The sequence below is a fragment of the Pleurodeles waltl genome, chromosome 4_1 (genome assembly GCF_031143425.1).
Source record: "Pleurodeles waltl isolate 20211129_DDA chromosome 4_1, aPleWal1.hap1.20221129, whole genome shotgun sequence".
NCBI classification, from domain to species: Eukaryota; Metazoa; Chordata; class Amphibia; order Caudata; family Salamandridae; genus Pleurodeles; species Pleurodeles waltl.
Window position 1 is genome coordinate 759,122,588 of NC_090442.1, and position 14,501 is coordinate 759,137,088.

Consider the following 14,501-nt stretch of genomic DNA (forward strand, 5'->3'; position numbering starts at 1 on the left):
GGCTCCATAGGAAACCATGGGTCTGGAGACAGTTGCAAAAACTCTTCTGGCTGTCCGTGCTCCGGAGGAAAACCTACCCACGGCCGTGTTCCCGCAATTTTTACCTTCTTTGTCCCCATGCTGTGGGACTCCTGTGCATGCTGTCTGGTCTTCTGAGGGCTCTCTGAGTTTCTGAGAACCCCTCTAGTTCCCCCTCCTGGGTAGAAGCCACCAGGTCCCTCCTGGTCCCAGACAGCACCATCTTCTACTAACTGCGAGTTTTGCGTGTGCCAAGGCATGTTGGTGGAATCCAGCGAAACAAACCAGACTGCAATCATCCATTCGGTGTGGGAGATCTTCTGCACCAACCAGGAACCCGCATTTGTCTTTTTGGGTGCATAACTGACTTTGTCTTCTCACCGGTGGTTCTACTTTTGCACCTTCATCTGGGTTAGCAGGGGCTCCTGTTCTCCCTGGACTCTTCAGTGCTTCTTGGTCTTTGTCCCCTTATTCCACAGGTCTTCAGGTCCAGGAATCCATTGTTGGTGTCTTGCAGTCCCTTCTGGTTCTTGCATAATCTTCTATCATGACTTCTTGTGTGTTTCAGGAAACTTACTGCAACTTTTTTCTGTTTTCCTGGGCTCTGCGATGGGTTTTATTACCTACCTTTGGTGTTTTCTTACACTCCCATTGCCCCTCTACACACTACACTTGCCTAGGTGGGAAACCGACTTTCACATTCTACCATTTTAGTATATGGTTTGTGTTCCCCGTAGACCCATTGCAACCTATTGTGATTTTCACTATTTGGATTGTTTTCTGACTTTATACTCACCTGTTTTTGGTTACTAGTGTATACATTGTGTATATTACTTACCTCCTAAGGGAGTATAGTCTCTAAGGTATTTTTACCATTGGGTCACTAAAATAAAGTACCATTATTTTTATAACACTGAGTATTGTCTTTCAAATGTGTGAGTACTGTGTGACTACAGTGGTATTGCAAGAGCTTTACATGTCTCCTAGTTCAGCCTTGGCTGCTCTGCCTACAGCTACCTCTAGACAGCATGGCTTCTAGACACTGACTACATTTCACTAATAACTGGACCTGGTATAAGGTGTAAGTACCTTTGGTACCCACTGCAAACCAGGCCAGCCTCCTACAGTCCCAATCCAAGACCCCTCTCCCTTTACCCATTCAGAGCACATTTACAGACCAGCATTCCCCCACTACAACAGACAAGGTGCCAAAGACACATCACAAGTGACACTACAAGGATGCACACACACAGCACACATCAGAAAACACAACAGACACGTCCTACAGTGTCTCCTCCACCACCTCCTCCTTTACAGTCACATCACCACTCACACCTGCTGCCACTGCATCATCACACCCTGATCCTGCCACCAGTCCTGTCATACCCTCAGACACCACAAGAGCAGACACGCAGATACCCACCCCATACACCACATCTGCTCTTCACTACCACATGCAGCACATCCACCTCACTTGTAGCCACCACCCCAACATACAATCACACATCTTCCATTCCCTCTCCCTGCATCTCTTCCCCCTCCTCCCAAGAAACAGAAATGCCCTCACTCACCCACCCAACATACACTCACCACACACAAGCACACATTGTACACACCTGCATCCATGTCCAGGGCACCAACACATCATACAACCACGCCCTCTACCTCCACACCGTAACCTTTTTCACATGACCACCCTGTGTCCCTAAGAAATTCTTCCTTGTCTCCCTTGACCTGTTCCCTACGCCTGTCCCACCCCGTGTTGCCCCTAAACGCCATGTCCCTCTGCCCAGACCTTCCACCTCCAAGTCCTCCCATGGCTCCCCTACCAGTGCCCATGCCCCTGCCCCTGCCCCTACAAAATACCCACCTAACCCAAATCTAAGATCCCTACTCCTACCCCAAAGTCCAAACACCCTCCCCCACCATCCAGACCGAAGCCTAAAACCCCACCCCCTCCCAAACCCAAAACGAAGGACCTCCCCCTTCCCAAACCAAGCCCCCCCACACCTGAGATGCCTGCCTACCCCATTGATGCCCCTTTCACGTGATGGCCTATTTGCAGTCAGGAGTCAAGTTGAACATATGGAATGTGCCCTAAGTGCCTAGGGCATATTTGGACTTAGGACTGGCCAGTAGGCCAATTTTGTAAATAGTTATTTATTTTAACTTATTTATTAAGAAGAATACATCTGCCCACAGAAATGTTGATGTCAAGGTGAAGTGCTTGTCCTGGTTTCCTTCTACATGGTGGTGTGATATCTGTGTGCTACGGTGTTTGTTGTTTGTGTATGGCTTGTGTCTGTGTTGTTGCATACGCTGATTAGATGACTTGTGCCACGTGCATTTTGTTATGTGTTTGTATGCTGGCTTGTGGCATTGTATGGTAGTGGTGTGTGAGTCTGTGTGTATGGTGCTGCATCTGTGAATTCCTTTGTATGTTGGTTGAACGTGGTGTCTCACCTGTGTCATTGTTTGGATGTCTGTTCAGTGATATTGATTGTGTGTAATTGCTACGTACAGCTTTTTGTTTGTGTGGTGTTTCTTGACATGCCTGTCTATGACTACGTGTGTGTTTGTGATGTTGTTGTCGTGTGATTGTGGACTGTTGTGTATGGATGTGTATGACTGTGTTGGTGGTGTGCACATGCAGTGTGCTGTGTGTATGGCACATGTCTATTTGGCGTGGTGTGTATATATTGCGTTTGTCTATTTTGTGCGTGTGTGGCCTTCTTCGCTGTCCATGCCCATTGAGTGTGTTGTGTATGGGTGTGTAAGGCTGTCTTTCCCTCTGGTGTGTGCTAGGCGGGGGTACTTAGGATTGTTGTCTTCGTCATCGTCGCTGGTCCTGAAGGTGTATGGTGAGGTACAATGGTGGGAAGACTTGCAGTTCGTTTGCCATGGTTGCCGTGGGCACATCTGTGTACCTGGATGTGAATGATTCCTTTTATAGTGTCAGTTTCCACCAGGCTTTTCATGGTGGTGGTCTCGCCACAGAAATCCTGGTGGTCTGCTGACTCATAATATGGTGGGCAGTGAATTGGTCCCCAACGGCCTGGAGATAGCTACCGCCGTTGGCAGTGGTCTGACCGCACTGGTCGTAGTGGCTGTATCTTGGCTGTGTTGCGGTTGCTTCATTGCTGTGGTCATAATATGGTGGTCTGCACCGCCAGCCTGGCGGTGGTGTGACCACCAACACCAATGTTGCAATCCAGTGACCGCCAAAGTCGTTATTAGGGCCTGAGTCACATCTGCATTCATCTGCATACTGAATAAGTCTTCCTGGGCAGGAATGGTGAAGGTGATCACACTTACAAATTTCAAAGGCCAGTGGCCTGTCTTCACACAAAGGACTGATAAACCCCACAGGGATCTTGGCAGACAGGCCTGGCTGAAAGAGGAACCTCTGTACTTCAAAGCCACTCTTTGAAGTTTCCCCCACTTCAAAGGCATTTTTGGGTATATAAACTGGGTCTCTGGCCCCAACAAATCAGACACGTCTGGACCAACACCTGCACTCTGTCAGAGGAACTGCCTGGCTGCCCCAAGGACTCATCTAGACTGCTTTGGTGAGAAGGACTGCTGCCCTGCTTGTTGCGCTGCTGCCCTGCTTGCCTCTGACAATGCTGTAAATTTGTCATAGCACCTGCCTTGCACCAAAATTAGATGCATCGCCTACTGGATTGACGCATCGCTTGCTCCTTCTTCTAGCTATCAAGGATTTTCAACGCATCGTCCTTGGATGTCAAACGTTCCCCGCATCGCAGTGAGGAACCAAGACTGTGCGCATTATACTTAGCATACTTCCTGTTGTACTCAGCAGCATCCATAAAAACTAACATTCTTTCAAGTTCTTATTTAGTCATTCAGTTTACTCATTGGTCTGAGTGTGAAACACGGAAGATAAGGCCTTGTGGATACATAAATAGTTGCATTAATTGTGGAGAAAATTTTGAGAAACATTGAACTTCTCAGTTAGGTATTACCTTTTTGGGAAGACCATGAAAGCAATTGATATCAGAAAAATATTTTTGCCTGTTGAGCTGCAAACTGAATTTTTGACAAATGGGAAAAATGAGCCATTTTAGTAAAACAGCTAACAGTGACCATAATGGGTGTACGATCTCCTAACTTGACCGTCTCAACTATGAAATCAGAAGAAATGTAATCCCATTGTTGAGGTGGTTTCAATAAGGAGTACACAAATCCAAACTAAGCTTGAGAACTTTCCTTAGCATGCAACACATTCTAAAAAAATGAATACATTTCTTAACATCTTGATAATCAGAAAGGTATTAGGAATAAAGTGAAATTAGATTTTTAGTAACCATTCGACCTTGATGACTTTCCATCAAGGGTTAGTAGAATCAATTTCTGTAGGTCCTTTGGTAGCTTAAAAATGACTTCAGATGTAAAGATGTCTTTCTTTAATCTTTTTGCCCAATCATAATTATTAACAACTAGAGTATTTTGGAACAGGATTTAAAAAAAGAATATGTACAAGTAGTTGATTTAAGAATTTTTTACGATGGTCGTTTTAGACATGGCATTCTTGACGTAATCTCCCCTGTCTTTTTGCCTCTGCTTCCTATGTTGTGGCTGTGTGCTGGACTCTGTTTTTGCTGCTTTTTGATACTCTGGGCACGTTACCAGTGCTGACCAGTGCTTAAGTGCATGTGCTCTCTGTGTAAACTGTATGTGTAATTGGCTTTTCCATGATTGGCATATTTGATTTACTAGTAAGTCTCTAGTAAGGTGCACTAGAGGTGCCCAGGGTCTGTTAATCAAATGCTACTAGTGGGCCTTAAGCACTGATTGTGCCACCAACGAGTAGCTCTGTAAACATGACTCAGACCTGCCACTGCAGTGTCTGGGTATGCATTTTTAAACTGCCAGTTTAACCTGGAAATTGTATCCACTTGCTAGGCCCAAACCTTCTCTTTTTGTACGTGTAAGGCACCCCTCAGGTAGGCACTAGGTAGCCCCATGGGCAAGGTGAAGTGTAGTTTAAAGGTAAGACATATACTGATGAGTTTTACATATCCTAACAGTAAAATACTGCTAATTAGGATTTCACTGTTGTAAGGCCTATCTCTCCCATAGATTAACACGGGGACTGCCTTTAAATATCTTTTAAGTGCAGTTTCCCATCGGGGCAGATAGAGGGAGTTTAAAATTTAAAAATGCATCTTTTGGTAAAGTTGTTTTTTAGATTGTCAGTTTGAAAATGCTACTTTTAGAAAGTGGGCATTTTCTTGCTTAACCATTCTGTATCTCTGCCTGCTTGTGTATTTCACGTCTGGGTCAGACTGACGGTTTGGGTTGTTGTGAATTCCCTCTAGACAATGACACAAAGGGAGCTGGGGTATAACCTGCATATCTTGATGAGTCTCCTGAGCTAGAGTGGGGAGAGAGGAGCTGACACACCTCACACAATGCGGTCTTTAAACAATTAGGGCCAGATGTAGGAAGGGTTTTGCGACTCGCAAACGGCAAAAAACGCTGTTTGCGAGGCGCAAAAGCCTCTCCGCTATGCAGAAACGCATTTTGCGTGTCGGATCCGACTCGCAAAATGCGTTTCCGACTCGCAAATAGGAAGGGGTGTTCCCTTCCTATTTGCGACTCGCAACGCTATGCAATTTCATTTGCGACCGCAAGTCGCAGTTACCATCCACTTCAAGTGGATGGTAAATCATTCACAAACGGGAAGGGGTCCCCATGGGACCACTTCCCCTTTGTGAATGCTCACAATAATATTTTTTCAGAGCAGGCAGTGGTCCTATGGACCACTGCCTGCTCTGAAAAAAAACGAAACTTCGGTATTTTTTCTATTTTCAGCTCGTTTTCCTTTAAGGAAAACTGGCTGCAAAGAGAAAAAAAGCAACTGCTTTATTGAAAAGCAGTCACGGACATGGTGGTCTGCTGTCTCCAGCAGGCCACCATCCCCTTGAGTGCCTAGACTCGCTATGGGGTCGCAAACTGCGACCCACCTCATAAATATTTATGAGGTGGGTCTTTGCGACCCCATAGCGAGTCGCAGAAGGTGACTGAGACACCTTTCTGCATTTCCTTTTGCGAGGTGCAAATTGCGAGTCGCTGGGACTCGCAATTTGCACCTCGCAAAAGGAAACCTACCTACATCTGGCCCCCAGTGTGTGTCTGGGGCCAGGCCGGGGCAAGGCAGGATCTTGTAAACAACAGAGACTTTCCTTTGAAGTTTGCCTACTTCAAAGGCAGAAATGAGTATAAGTAGTGGACCCAAACCCTCAGACTTTTAGAACACTTCTGGATCAAGAGGAACCTCTGCCAAGGAGAAGAGCTGAAGAGCTGGCGGAAGAGTACTGCCCCTTTGCTGTGTGTGCTTGCTGGCTTGGCCTGCACTTGCTTCTTCTGCCTTGGAGAGGACAAAGACTGGACTTTGCTGTGCATCTGCTTGTGAAGTTTCTCCAAGGGCTTGGACTGAGCTTGCCTTCTGTTCAGAAGTCTCAGGGAAAGCAAAGACTTCATCTACCTGCCTCAGGATTAACTTGCTGTGGACTCTAACTTTCCAGGTGGTGCCTACTCCACTTTCTGGGCTCTTGGGAGTGAAAGCTAGTGAAAAATCTAGAAAAAACAATGCAGACAATGCCTGAACAGACGACGCTGCTGGATCCTGCAACGCCACCTGCAACTGAAGCCATGGTTCCTGTTGGAGTGCGACGACTCTGACCGACTCCGCACGCCCAAAGCCACCGCACCCTCACTGAAGTCCACGACTCCATGAGTCCCGAAGTGCTGTGTCACCAACGTCCATGATACCCAACTCTGCCGTGGTGCCTGCAGCCTCGTGGCATGACCACGACCCCATGAGGTCAACCCACCATGCCTTGACCACCGGACATCAACCCCATCGGAGCATAAGGAACTGGCGCTTCGCACTGCCGCTGCCTCATCTCCACTGCTCTGCGGCAAGGACCTGACACTTCGCACCAACGCTTACACTCCTCTGCTCCAAAGCACCAGAACTGATGCTGCACTGGATACCTGACTCATTGCACCGGCTTGTTTCCTCATTTTCACAAGTTACTGTACCTGGTGGTACGTGCAACTCCATGACGGCACCATAGGCGTCAGATTGTTGGGAACAACTCCGTCACGATGCCATGGTAACACCAAATTGAAACATTTGTGTTTCTAAGCGTTATAGTAAAGTTTTATCTTTTATAATTCATAACCTTGCTTGTGTATGTTGGATTTTTGTTATTTTGGTCTTGTTTTACTCAGATAAATATTGGTTATGTTTCTAAACTGGTGTTGAGTGCTTTTATAGTGTTTTCACTGTGTTATTGTGTGTTGGTACAAATACTTTACACATTGACTTGCAATAAGCCTGCCTGCTTGTTTAAAGCTGCTACCAAGGAGGTGAGCAGGGGTTATCCTAAGTGTTTATCTCCCCTACCCTGACTAGAGTGAAGAACGTTCCTGCTTGGACAGAGTGCATACTGACTGCAAGCCAGAATCCCCATTTCAAACAGGTCATATATTTTCTTTAAGAATACTTAAATGCTTTCTAAGCAAACACCTATGATGGTAGAAGAGCCAAGACTGAAAGTAGCAGTAAAATAGTATTCTTGGTAAAATAAATCCACCTGGCTTGATGATATTCAGCTTCGTTGAAGCACTTGTAGGTTTCCATTATCAATTTTTACATCGACTTAATGTGCTGCCCCTAGAGAAAATGCTGCCATTCTTTAAAAGGTGCCTTTAAAACTCCTTTCAAGAACTGAAATAATAATTTCAGCTTGATTTTCTTATGGCAGAAGCATGTTATAAAGAGTTTCTTGTCACGATTATATTGCTTGTCTTCGGTAACGCTACAGCTGGAATCATGTTGTCTCCTAACAAGAGCAATAGTTAAGAGAGGGACATGCAAGGTTATGATTAGCTGATGTAATAAAATACTTAGTTAACTTCAGCTAGATCAAAACTATCAGTAAAGCTCCAGTTAGGATGAAGAAAAAGAGAAAATGTTTCATGCCTTCACAGTCAAGTCCGCGAATATAAAATAGCAAACTGCTTGTGGTATTCGTACAATCATGTACCCCACCTTGAAAAAGTCACATCCGAAATTATTGAATTTCAGGTATCAATAATCTTAGATATGGAATTACCTGTCAATTAGTAGAGAGACCCTGACTATCCCCGACACATTTTTAAATAGAATTAGCACAATAATTAGGTCTACCACACTCCTGGTTCCAATGAAAATTCATCTTTTCAACACTCACCTAGAGATTTCGCTATCTTATAATGATTGGGGAGGGGGGGAGCGGGGGGGGGGGGTGGCGTTAGAGAGAGCAACAAATGTGATTTCCTGTGATCCTTTTAATTCTCAATTGGGCCAAAACTTATTATCTTGCATTTGTATCCGTTTTTTTGCAGTTGAGTGTTTTTAACCCACATTTGTGTTATGCTTGAGTAATGAACTACATTTATTTTAGATGGATCAATAACAGGTGACCCTTCTATTTCGTCTGTAGGTTTGGATACATTTTTTTCCAAATCCTTCCATTGTAGGAAGTGTTGTTTGTCAATTAAGGCTACACCAAAGCATCATGGTGATAAGAATGAACCATAAAAGAATAGCCCACATAAACAGCACAGTAAAACAAGACATACAAGACTAACATGAAATTCATCAACGACTTCCGATGGGTCTCTTAAGTCTCAGGTAAGGCTATACAAATGTCCTCGTTGACTCACTCACTCCTTTGAAGTTGAGCCCTACCTCTCAAATGCCTTAGATTGGTGGCCAAGACTCCAGCCATTTTACATCACAGCAGGATGTTCTGCTTATTGTACTATTTGCAAAGTAGTTCTCTCTATGCCCTTTCCTGTATAATTTGTTTTTAAATTGTTTTGTATGCCAGGCCCTTTTCTTACAATAAAACGATGCTCTGCATTTTAGCTCAATCTTGCTCCTTTTAACATAAAATCATCATTGTGGTACTCTTTTAATAGCTCCTCTAAAAAGAGCCTGCCAGTTCTGTAATATTAGAAGAATTTACAAAAGAACCGAGAACATAAATCAATGTATTCTGTGGTGCCAAATACAGCGTACTGATCTACCAGGATGAAAGGTTGCGTAGTACCTGTAGTGATTCAAACTTGTGATCTGAATGTACTACACAGCTTTTAAACTGCATCATGATTCCAGTCCGCCATTTTTCTATACTGTCAAGTATTTTGATAGCGCATCCAGTCCTTATAAGTTACTTATACTTGGACACGCCGGAGGTCAGTGAACCTTTTGACCGAGTAGAGTTCTCCTCATCCAGGAATAGTCGGATCCCTCAAATCAATAATCAATCATCTTTTATAATCAATAACCAATACTCAATTAGTAATCAAACAACAAATTAAAAATCAATAGTAATCAGTAATTTGACACACCATGACCTTTCAGTCATGAATAACCACACCTGTTTATTAAAAGTTAATGAGTTTATTTCCCTATATTAACAAAGCTAATAAAATATAAGTAAGTCTCAAAATCAAATGATATTTGTATACAAACATTACTAGCTGTCCATAATGATGGAAGAAACGCAATCTACGCAAAATTTGGATTATAATGCACTCAGTTATAGCAATGCAAATCACTAATAAGAGTAACTGAATTTGACTAATTGCATACATCGGTCAGCATAACAAGATTTCAATTCAGCATGGTGCATCAAATGAATACCTCAACTAACCTCTGATTAGCATTGGCATGTGGAGCTTCATACAAAACAAATTTAGTCAACACAAATTTAGAAAACTTCTAGCTTGGGCTCTGTCAAAATAAGCAGTTGGTACCTAAGAAGGAAAACACAATGCATAATACATTCTATCCTTTTATAATTACCAATTACAATCAGCATTCAAGGTAAGTCTTCGTCCTTCAGGTACTGGTTCACTCAACATGGGGCAGACTTTAATGGGGCAAAGTTAAAGGCAAATTTGTCCTTGCAGCAACAAGGAAATGGGGCAAAAGTTATTGTATGGGCAAGACGGGGTAAAGTTAAAGTTAAAGTCTCTAGGGTGAGAATTCTTAAAGTCTCTCTCTCTCTCTGGGATAGAGAAAAAGCATCAAAGGGTCATCAAAATGGCTTCTTGAATCTTGCTTCAAAATGGCATCAAAGAAAATGGCTGACTTCTCTTTGTCCAGTGGGTTTAAGTAAGAAACGTTCCAAATTCTTCAGGGTCTTCCATTGGAGGGTCCATGGGGTGGTTTTCTCTTTAACCAATGAATAGTGTCCTTCTCTTAATGTTCACCTACGCATAAGGTGTCCTTAGAGTTTAGGAACACAAGTAGCAACAAAGTTGCCAATTAATTCTGCATCAGTGTCTTTATTGTCTGCACCTGCAGAAACTGACCTTGCTTCAAAGGGGATGAAACTTGCCTAGCACGAAACCTTGAGATAAGTGTATTAGTCATTTCTACTGGAAAAATACAGCTTTAAAGTTAAAACACATCTTTGTTAATACAAGTGAAAACCACGCAGTTAAATTTGAGACCAGGCAACTAGGCCAAAGCCTCTGCTAAATTTAAGCTAAGCATATAACAGTTTTAATGAGAAAATCATAAAATACATCTGCAATTATGACGGATTACTACATTGTCAATTCTTCATGAATAACTAAGCTTGTTTATAATAATGGCGACCTGCTCCGTGGGCACATTTTCTACATACTTTATTTTTCTTTGCTAAAATCACATTGTCCTATACGATTTTGTTACATGATATTTGAATGTTTGTTATTCTTTATTTTTCTGCTTCATCAATTTCAAGAACTTTCATACACTGATACATGGTATTCTGCATCCCTGTTTTAAAACCAGTCTCTACTTTTTTATAAACAGAGACTTGTGACCACCCTGTTAGTCATTACAAAGAAATTACGTCAGAAGTCAATTTTACTAATTCATTACAGTTGAGTTTTGATATCACAGTGCCTGCTGCCAGAGTAAGCAGTTGAGGGAAAGGCAGGTTGCATAGTATAAAACAAAACACTTTCCTTTCTTCAGCTCTGTTTTTATAGCTGTACCATGGCAAGTAGAAAGGAGAAAATCATGGCAACATGTTTATTTTTTGCACCCCTAAATAATTATTAAAAAGTAGAACTTATCTGCTGCCTTATACACATTTCTAACTATGGCATATTTTTTAAACACAGATTTGTATTAGACCAATTCTCTTTTACCAATAAATATCGAATAGCTTTTTGATGTATTTATCTTCCGCCAGATATTTTTATTCTTCATGTTTTCAAACATGCTCTCTCCTTCTTATAAGATAGCTTTACGCCAATGATTTAAGTGGTTTGTCAGAAAGAGTTGGTGTGACCATGTGTTGTAAGGAATAAAGTACTTCCTGCCATACACTATAAGGATATTTGCAAGTCACCTCAGAGTTGCATGACCTTATGTATCAACTCAGCCTACTGCTCCTTTCCTCTAAATGATATGGTCACGGAACTCCTCTCTGAGATGCAATATCCTTATCATGTATAACAGGAGATATCTATTTCATTTAGAAACGTACTTTATCACCTAGAGCCACTTAAAACTGGTGATCAGAGAGGAGGGTCCAGCATTTCAAACAGGGGGCAGGCACATCTTCGGAGCCACAGTTAAAATTACTTTTTGGGCATTCTCTTTAATATGCAGGTGGAATACATAAAACATGGAGTAATAATTTAGACAGTGTGTGGTGACTAGTGCATTTAAAAGCACAGTGAACCAGTAGCATTGTTCTCAGATCAACAAACCTGTAGGAAACGGGGTTGATAATTATACAGGATGTGAGGCCTGCACAGGTAATAGGCCTACAATTTAGCCTTTCTAGGAACCAAGTACTCCCTTGAAGTGCTTGACTCTCAGGGTAGCAAAGTAGAACAGTCCAAGTTCTATTGATAGGAGATGGTGTGAGCTAGTAATCACCATCTGCTGGCACACAATAAATACCACTCAAAAATGATTCGCCAATTAGTGCTTTTTCCTTAGCTAAGAAAACATAAATTTATCACAACCACATTATTAGAGACTATACATTAAATTACAAATATGTACATAAGTCACATCAAAAATACCTTAGATTGCATTATGAAATCACATTTGACCGTTAAAAGTCATGACGTTCCGAAATCACAGTGCCCCCAAGTATACCAGACAGCAAATCAGATTATAGGAGGGGAATCACTTCAATAGCACAAGCCTATTAGCTTTATGAGGGGTCATCAGAACATATAAGGTCGAGCCTGCTAGATTTATCAAAGGTGCACTACTGTTCAAGGAGGGAAAACAAATCACATCTTCAAACTAACTACTCATGTCTAAATGCAATCCTTAATGTGAATAAAGCATTTAAACGTTGATCAAAATTACTGTGAGCATAAAGGGTTAATAAAACATTTACAATAAACACTGCATGTATCTGTGTCTATTTTATACACCTAAAAAATATGGACATGGGGACCTAAGCTCCCATGACAGATGCGAGCTTAGAGATGAGGTTCTGGGCCTCTTCCCTTTCTTCCTTGTGGGGTGGGGGCGGGCAACAGCGCACCCCATTCTGCTTCATCAGGGGCCGAAAGATGGGGTCCTTGGTCCATTTGTTCTTCCTCAGGGGCATGATGATGCATGCCTGTTCCCCCTGGCAAATTTTTCATCAAAGGCTGCATCATCTCCCAGGGGCTTGGCTTGAGGGAAATCAGGAGAATCACAATGAAACACCCCCCCAAAGCAATGTTTTTTTTTCTGAAAAGGGAAAATGTTGCAATGTTAAAAAAGGCTATAACTCGGGCTTGTTAGGTCAACTGGAAAGATCCTGGGCTCATTTTACTCTTGGTGGTGAGCTCTAGCTGCCAGGAGGAGTTCCAGCAGGCATCCTAGGCTCCAAGGTGGCGTAAAATTCACGGAGATAGTTCCACTGGCTCCCTGAACCAATTTTCTCATGTTCTTGGTCTCTGGTAAAGAAGTCCAGATCTTCCACCCATTGGTCCTCAGGGACTGTAAGGGGGGCATCTTCCCTGGCCCTTAGAGAGACGCACTTGTTCTGTGGTCAACTATGGGCAGAGTCCTTAGTTCTTCAGGGCAAAAGAGGGTTTGTCATTTCAGTTGTCCGTGGCTGTCCAGTTCCAATAAAAAGCACAAAAAGCATCCTCTGTCCCTTGTGCAAGAGCTTTTATTTAGGGGTGGAAAGTTCTAGATGCCAGGCACCCCTTATCAATCCTATGGTGCCACATCACCTCTCCACCCCTGTCCTAGCCCCCATGCTAGGCACACTGGGATAGTTCAAGATGACGCTGTCCAGAAGTCACTGGTCACATTTCCTCTGTGAGACTTAGCTCCACCACTAGCTGACATCACAGGCAGGGCCTTTCCAACCAAAACTTTAAAGAGAAGCCCTCTTGGGTGTTCACTCCAGTTGTCTGGACATCCTTTTTGTTCAGTGGGCCTCAGTTGTACAGTGCAAGAGCTAATTAACAGATGCAGATTTTCTTCTCCACCCCTTCCCCCTCAGGAGCCAAGGGAACCACTGTTAATTTGTGTGGGGAGGCCTGGGGAGCAGACTAACTTTGTCCACCAGGGTGACAACGCTTCTGGGTTCTTATCCTGAGCTGAGACAGGGAGATATGACATTTCTGGATGGCTTATAAAGTGTACTTGTATGATTTTCAAACCTGCATGTTTGAACTGGGTGCACACTTTCCACCCTAGTTTCATACCTCATGGCACTTTGTAGACTTAATGGAAGGGGAATGTAACTCACCCTATGTGTATAATAAAGTGTCACTGCAGACAAAATGTAAATCAAACTGAAAATCTTCCCATCATCTAAAATCATTACCACATAATATCCTTCAATGTTAACCTACCCATCAGTAATATGTCTACAGCATAAAATATCAACAAGACCTTCTAGACAGTGGAGTAAGCACAACTTTCGTCAACACTCATCTGGCTCCATAGAAGAGACATTTATGACAGAAAAGAGAACCATAAATGTCACTGAAAGGCAGAGAATAATCACAATGACAAGCCCCGCTTTGGTTTACCCATCAAAAGCAAATGATCCATCCAAGGAATTTTATGGGACTGTGTAATAATTCCACACGCACCGTTACCAAGAATACACACCCCAAGCACTCCATGATGCCTTGCATTCAATCTTAGCATGAAAACTAAGACCTAGAATACTACATCAAAAGGTCCTGGCATGAAAACTAATACCCCAGAACACTAGGTCAGAAGGAGGTGACCTAGAACCCTCCATTCTTAAGCCATGAAGCACGTGATCCCATCAGTTGGATCAGATTGGGGCACCCGTGAAACAAGTCACTCCAACCAATATAAGGAACTGCTCAATGGCAATAAACAGGCTGGATTCCTGTCAAACACTTGTCCACCTCAAGCTTTCAAGTACACTTAACTTCCCAGTTTAGACATCACCTCA